General features: G+C 41.4%; 1 protein-coding gene and 1 pseudogene across 2 annotated transcripts in view; one reads left to right on the forward strand and one right to left on the reverse strand.

Annotated features, from left to right (window-relative positions):
- ZNF829 (zinc finger protein 829) overlaps nucleotides 1-7388 on the reverse strand; it is a 27936-nt gene that overhangs the window by 10131 nt on the left and 10417 nt on the right. The gene's annotated exons all lie outside the window — the stretch shown is intronic.
- LOC105518018 lies at nucleotides 1786-2201 on the forward strand (annotated as a pseudogene).

A 7388-nucleotide genomic window follows, 5' to 3' on the forward strand; every position in this document is an offset into this window, starting at 1 on the left:
CTGAGGCAGGAGAATGGCGTAAACCCAGGAGGCGGAGCTTGCAGTGAGCTGAGATCCGGCCACTGCACTCCAGCCTGGGCGACAGAGTGAGACTCTGTCTCAAAAAACAAAACAAAAAAAAACACAAAACAAAACAAAACAAAAAAACCTAAAAACTAAGAGTACAATTAGATTGTAACACAAAGGATAAATGCTTGAGGTGATGGATATCACATTTCCCCTGATATAAGCATTGCTTGCCTGTATCAGAATATCTCATGTAACCCATAAATATACATACCTCCTGTGTACCCAAAAAATTAAAAATAAAGATTAATAAATAAATAAAAACACAGGCCAGGTGTGGTGGCTCGCTCCTGTAATCCCAGCACTTTGGAGGGCAGAGGCAGGTGGATCACTTGAAGTCAGGAGTTCAAGACCTGCCTGGCCAACATGGTGAAACCTCGTCTCTACCAAAATACAAAAATTAGCTGCGTGTGGTAGCATGAGCCTATAATCCCAGCTACTCAGGAGACTGAGGCAAGAGAATTGCTTGAACACAGGAGGTAGCGGTTGCAGTGAACTGAGATTGTGCCATTGCACTCTAGTCTGGGGAACAGAGCGAGACTGAAAAAAAAAAAGATAACAAGTGTTAGCAAATGATGTGGAGAAACTGGAACCATCATACACTGCTGGTGGGCATGTAAAATGGTGTAGCCATTTTGGAAAAGAGTCTAGCAGTTCCTCAAATGGCTAAACACAGAGTTATGATATGACCCAGCAATTGTACTCCTAGGTAGAAACCTGAAAGAACTGAAAGCTTATGTCCACACAAAAACTTACAGACATGTTCATACAACATTATTCAAAATAGCCCAAAAGAGGAAACCCAAATGTCCATCAACTGATCAATGGATAAATGTGGTATATCCATAAAATGGAATAGTATTTGGTAATAAAAAGAAATGAAATACTGATACATGCTACAACATGGATGAGCCTTGAAGAGCATTAAGTTATGAAATACGGAATTTGCAGAAGACCACATATTGTACAATTCCATTTATATGAAATGTCCAGAATAGGCAAATCCATAGAGAAAATCAACTCATGGTTGTGTGGGGCTGGAGAGGGGTGGGAGTAACAGCTAGAGTGTACAGGGGTTTTTCTGAGGTGATAAAAATGTTCTAAAATTCATTATGGTGTTGCTTATACAACTCTATTATATTAAAAGTCACTGAATTGTACATTTTATGTGGGTGAACTGTATGGTATGTGAATTATACCTTAATAAAGCTGAAAATAAAACAAAAAAATTAAAGGAGTGCTACTCTGGTTCATAGACAGCAGGGGTTAGGCAACTTTTTTATAAAGAGTAAGATAGCAAATATTTTCAACTTTGTGGGCTATTCAGGTGTGTGACTGTAGTGCAAAGACAGTCACAGAAAACTTCTAAAAGTTTGAATGTGCTAGCCTTAAAAAAAAAAAAACGGCCGGGCGCGGTGGCTCAAGCCTGTAATCCCAGCACTTTGGGAGGCCGAGACGGGCGGATCACGAGGTCAGGAGATCGAGACCATCCTGACTATCACGGTGAAACCCCGTCTCTACTAAAGAAATACAAAAACTAGCTGGGCGAGGTGGCGGGTGCCTGTAGTCCCAGCTACTCGGGAGGCTCAGGCAGGAGAATGGCGTAAACCCAGGAGGCGGAGCTTGCAGCGAGCTGAGATCCGGCCACTGCACTCCAGTCTGGGCGACAGAGCGAGAAAAAAAAAAAAAAAAAAAAAAAAAAAGCTTTTCCAACTTGGACCTGGCAGAATGGTTCCTGCAAAGAAGGGTGGCGAGAAGAAAAAGGGCCGTTCTGCAATCAACAAGGTGGTGACCCGAAAGTACACCATCAATATGCACAAGCGCATCCATGCAGTGGGCTTCAAGAAGGGTGCCCTCGGGCACACAAAGAGATTCAGAAATTTGCCATGAAGGAGACGGGAACTCCAGATGTGCGCATTGATACCAGGCTCAACAAAGCTGTCTGGACCAAAGGAATCAAGAATGTCCCATAACGAATCCGGAATGTCCCACAACGAATCCGGAATGTCCCATAACGAATCCGTGTGCGGTTGTCCAGAAAATGTAATGGGGATGACGATTCACCAAATAAGCTCTATACTTTGATTACCTATGTACCTGTTACCACTTTCAAAAATCTACAGTCAATGGGATGAGAACTAATCACTCACTGATCGTCAAATACATAAAATAGTTATAAAATTGCAAACAAAACAAGTTTCCCCCTCCCCCACAAAAATAACCCCACAACCTCACAAGAACTGCTAGCTCAAAAACAAATTTTTAAAAAGACTGGCTTAATAATTCTGGTTTAAAAATAACTATATCTCTTCCTCCTGATTTTATCAGTGCAAAATGTAAATTTTAAGATTATAAAAACTAGGCTGGGTGCTATGGCTTACGCCTGTAATCCCAGCACTTTGGGAGGCCAAGGCAGGCAGATTACTTGAGCTCAGGAGTTCGAGACCAGCCTGGGCAACATGGCAAAATCCCATCTCCACAAAAAATACAAAAATTAGCCAGTCATGGTGCCGTGTACCTGTAGTCCCAGCTACTAGGGACGCTGAGGTGGGAGGGTCACTTGAGCCTGGGAGAGGTGGGTGTGTGGGAGGTTGCAGTGAGGCAAGATGCACCACTACACTCCAGCCTGGGCAACAGAGCCAGACTCTGTCTCAAAATAAAATAAAATAAAATTATAAAAACTATACAATTATGTGTTAAACCAAATCAAATTATAGTTCTGTCAGACTTTTTGACATCAAAGTAACTGTTGGGCCGGGTACGGAGGAACCTGTCGCAGCTTCCTGAGTAGCTAGGATTACAGGCATGCACCACCATGCCCAGCTAATTTTTGTATTTTTAGTAGAGACGAGGTTTCACCATGTTGCCCAGGCTGGTCTCTAACTCCTGACCTCAAGTGATCCACCTGCCTTGGCCTCCCAAAGTGCTGGAATTATAGGCTTGAGCCACCGCGCCCGGCCGCCTTGTTTTTTGTGTTAGAGGATGGCTATACCTTTGGGTAATGTAAATAAATACATGTAGTTTTTTTTGTTTTGTTTTTGGGTCAAGGCTAATTTTAGTTATGGTATGTGCAGGGCACAAATGTGCAAAAAGGCATTTCTGTCCTTTTTATAAAGGCTTATAAGGAACGTGGGTGGCTATTGGGGGAGTGGTATCACATGAACTCGGGAGTCTGTTAAAATGTTTATGTATCACAGTTCTGAATTATCTACCTCCCACATTTTTCTGTGATTAAACATTATAATTTGAGTAGCTGAGACTATCTGGGAATAATCATAACAGAAATGTAATAGATATGCTTTTGTTATCAAGGAAATTATAGGTCAGGCATGGTGGCTCACACCTGTAAAACCAGCGCTTTGGGAGGCCAAGGTGGGTGGAACACCTGAAGTCAGGAATTTGAGACCATCCTGGCCAACAGTGAAACCCTGTCTCTACTAAAAATAAAAAAATTAGCCAGGCATGGTGACAGGTGCCTGTAATCCCAGCTACTCGGGAGGCTGAGGCAGGAGAATCACTTGAACCTGGAAGGAAGAGGTTGCAGTGAGCTGAGATTGTACCACTGCACTCCAGCCTGGGCAACAAGAGTAAAACTCTGTCTAAAAAATAATAATAATAACAATAGTTTTGTCTTTAAAAAACTAGTTGTTCCAAAATGTAAAACTGATACATAAAGAAAGACATCTCAGTTTTGATGGGTTTATTTTCAATTCAGTATTTGAACTTGGTCCCGAGTATGTAAAAACATTCCTAAGTGACTATTATTAAGCAAGATGTCAAAATAGAAAGTACAGGTCGGGCACGGTGGCTCACGCCTGTAATCCCAGCACTTTGGGAGGCCGAGATGGGCGGATCATGAGGTCAGGAGATCGAGACCATCCTGGCTAACACGGTGAAACCCTGTCTCTACTAAAAATACAAAAATTAGCCGGGCGCGGTGGCGGGTGCCTGTAGTCCCAGCTACTCAGGAGGCTGAGGCAGGAGAATGGCGTGAACCCGGGAGGCGGAGCTTGCAGTGAGTGGAGATCGCACCACCGCACTCCAGCCTGGGCGACAGAGTGAGACTCCGTCTCAAAAAAAAAACAAAAACAAAAAACAAATAGAAAGTATAAACTACAATACAAATAAATGTAGGGCATAACACAAATGGGGATGCACATTAAGTAGGTAACAGGAAAGTTATAACAACATTTGTATAATCAGGATATAAACTATGAATATTGCTATAGTCAAGATACATATGGTGATTACCAGAGACCAGCCCTCAACTATCAGAACAAGACATCAGTAAATACTTTTACAGTTTGATGTATCACAAAATGACAAAACAAACATACTATGCAAAAATTGAAGGTAGGTATCAGAAGAATGAAAGTAAGAGTTGAAAATGTATTGTCTTTGATGAGAGGGACCAGGGCAGTCAGGGTATGAATGTATACATGAAAAAGCAGACTGCTGTTTTTCTTTTTTCTCTTTTTTTGAGATGGAGTCTCACTCTGTTTCCCAGGCTGGATGGAGTGCAGCTGCACGATCTCAGCTAACTGCAACTTCCACTTCCTGGGTTCAAGTGATTCTCTTGCCTCAGCCTCCCAAGTAGGTGGGACTACGGGGCGCCTGCCACTATGCCCAGTTCATTTTTTTATTTTTAGTAGAGATGGGGTTTTGCCATGTTGGCCAGGCTGGTTTCAAACTCCTGACCTCAAGTGATCCGCCTGCCTCAGCCTCCTAAGTGCTGTGTTTACAGGTGTGAGCCACTGCGCCTGGCCTGGGCTGCTGTTTTTCAATATAAGCTTTATAATACTGTGATTTCAAACTCTGTAAATATATTACTTTAATGAAAATTAAATTAATTATTCTAAATGAGAAAGGAATAAACAGAGACCACCTTTCAAGGAGAAAGGTACAAGGTTAAGGTAAGATTAAGAAGGGGGTGAATTAGCAAGTTGGTGGGGAGAAAAAGTGCTAGGAGACAGAAATAAAATACTTAAAAGCAGCTAAGATCAACTGATAGCTGGGAAAAAGTGAAGATTCACAAACTCCTCCCTAGGTTCCTAGAGCTTCGTTAAATCTAGAATTCTTTCTCAAGGGAGGCATGGATCTTCTATTTCCAAAGCTAACTCTATAGGTAACAACATCTACTTCTAGGGCTCCAACCATTAACTTCTACTTGGATGAATTTCCACTTCCATATTTTTTGACTGTTTTACAACTTTCTTCTGAGCTTCCTGTTTGATCTTCTCATTGATGAATCTTATTCTGTAGAAATTATTTACAGCAATATTCTAGCTCCTGCATTAGATAACAAGTTTTTTTTTTTTTTTTTTGAGACGGAGTCTTGCTCTGTAGCCCAGGCTGGAGTGCAGTGCCACGATCTGGGCTCACTGCAAGCTCCACCTCCCGGGTTTACGCCATTCTCCTGCCTCAGCCTCCCAAGTAGCTGGGACTACAGGCGCCCGCCACCTTCGCCCGGCTAGTTTTTTGTATTTTTTTTAGTAGAGACGGGGTTTTACCATGTTAGCCAGGATGGTCTCGATCTCCTGACCTCATGATCCACCCGTCTTGGCCTCCCAAAGTGCTGGGATTACAGGCTTGAGCCACCGCACCCAGCCATATAACAAGTTTCTTAATAAGCCTACTTATTTTCTAAACTGTACAGCACCTAGCAGACTAGTGTACAAAATTAAAAAGTCAAACATTTTTACAAGACTATTTAAAAATCTTAATTCTCCATAAACTGATATTAATGTTCTCATGCAAAGTATAACTTGCCATTTTGATTAAGTTTCAAATGACTCTATATAAGCTAATTCTAATTTTTTTTTCTTTGAGACCAAGTTTTGCTCTTGTCCCCCAGGTTGGAGAGCAATGGTGCGATCTCGGCTCCCTGTAACCTCCACCTCCCCAGTTTAAGCGATTCTCCTGCCTCAGCCTCCTGAGTAGCTGGGATTACAGGCGCCCGCCACCACGCCTGGCTAATTTTTGTATTGTTAGTAAAGATGGGGTTTCACCATGTTGCCCAGGCTGGTCTCAAACTCCTGACCTCAGGTGATCCACCCACCTCAGCCTCCCAAAGTGCTGGGATTACAGGCATGAGCCACCATGCCCGGCCTAATTCTAGAATTTACAATGAAAATGCAAAGGACTAAGAAGCAGTAGGAGAACTTGCTCTACTAGATAAGATTTATTACATGCTACAGTATTAATACAGTGTGCTATTGGCACAAGGATAGACAAATAAGCCAAAGGAACAGAATTCAGAGACAGACTCACAGAAATAGGAATACATGATTTATGACAAAGGTAGTCCTATAGAGAATGGGAAAAGGACAGTCATCTCAATAGACACTAAGAAGTCAACTGGATATTCACATGGAAAAAAAATGAAATTAGACCCCTACCTCACAATACATACAAATACCAACTTCAGAAAAGTAGATCTAAATGGAAAAAGTAAAACAATAAAGCTACTAGAATATAACATAGGAAATATCTTCATGACCTTAGGGTAGGCAATGATTCCTACCCAGGACACAAAAAAGCAACACTATACAGAAAAAGATAACTGTGACCACATTAAAATTAATTAACTTCTCTTCATCAAAAGATACCAGTAAAAGAGTAAAAGACAAGATATAAAGTGGTGGGAGATATTTACATCATGTATAAACAAACACAGGGCTGATACATAGAATATAAAAAGAATTCTTTGAAAGCAACAGGAAAAAGACAACCGACAAAGTTTAGCCAAGAAACTTAAACAGGCATGTCACAGAACACACACAGCAGAATAACTAAAATTAAAGGGCCTGGCAATAATAACTGGTAAGAATGTAAGAATGCAGAGTAATGGCAACCTTTATACTGCTACTAGAACTGCAAATTGGTATAACTACTTTGGAAAATTGGTATCTTTACTAATGTTGAACACACATATATCCTATTGCTCAGTAATTCCATTCCTATGTATATACCTAAAAGAAATGTGTACATACATTTGCCAAAAGTTATACACAGGAACGTTCACAGCAGCATTATGTGTAATAGCTAAAAACTGCAAACAAACCAGCTGTCAACAGTAGAAGGGTCACTTATAGTAATTAATAATATATAAAGCATAATTTAAAATATATTCATAGAATGAAGCAGGATGCAGTGGCTCACACCTGTAATCCCAGCACTTGGTGAGGCTGAGGCAGGTGGATCACCTGAGGTCAGGAGTTTGACACCAGCCTGGCCAACATGTTGAAACCCTGTCTCTACTGAAAGTACAAAAAATTAGCTGGGTGTGGTGGCACAGGCCTGTAGTCCCAGCTACTCGGCGG

The sequence above is a fragment of the Colobus angolensis genome, unplaced genomic scaffold, assembly GCF_000951035.1.
Source record: "Colobus angolensis palliatus isolate OR3802 unplaced genomic scaffold, Cang.pa_1.0 Scaffold31, whole genome shotgun sequence".
Lineage (NCBI taxonomy): Eukaryota > Metazoa > Chordata > Mammalia > Primates > Cercopithecidae > Colobus > Colobus angolensis.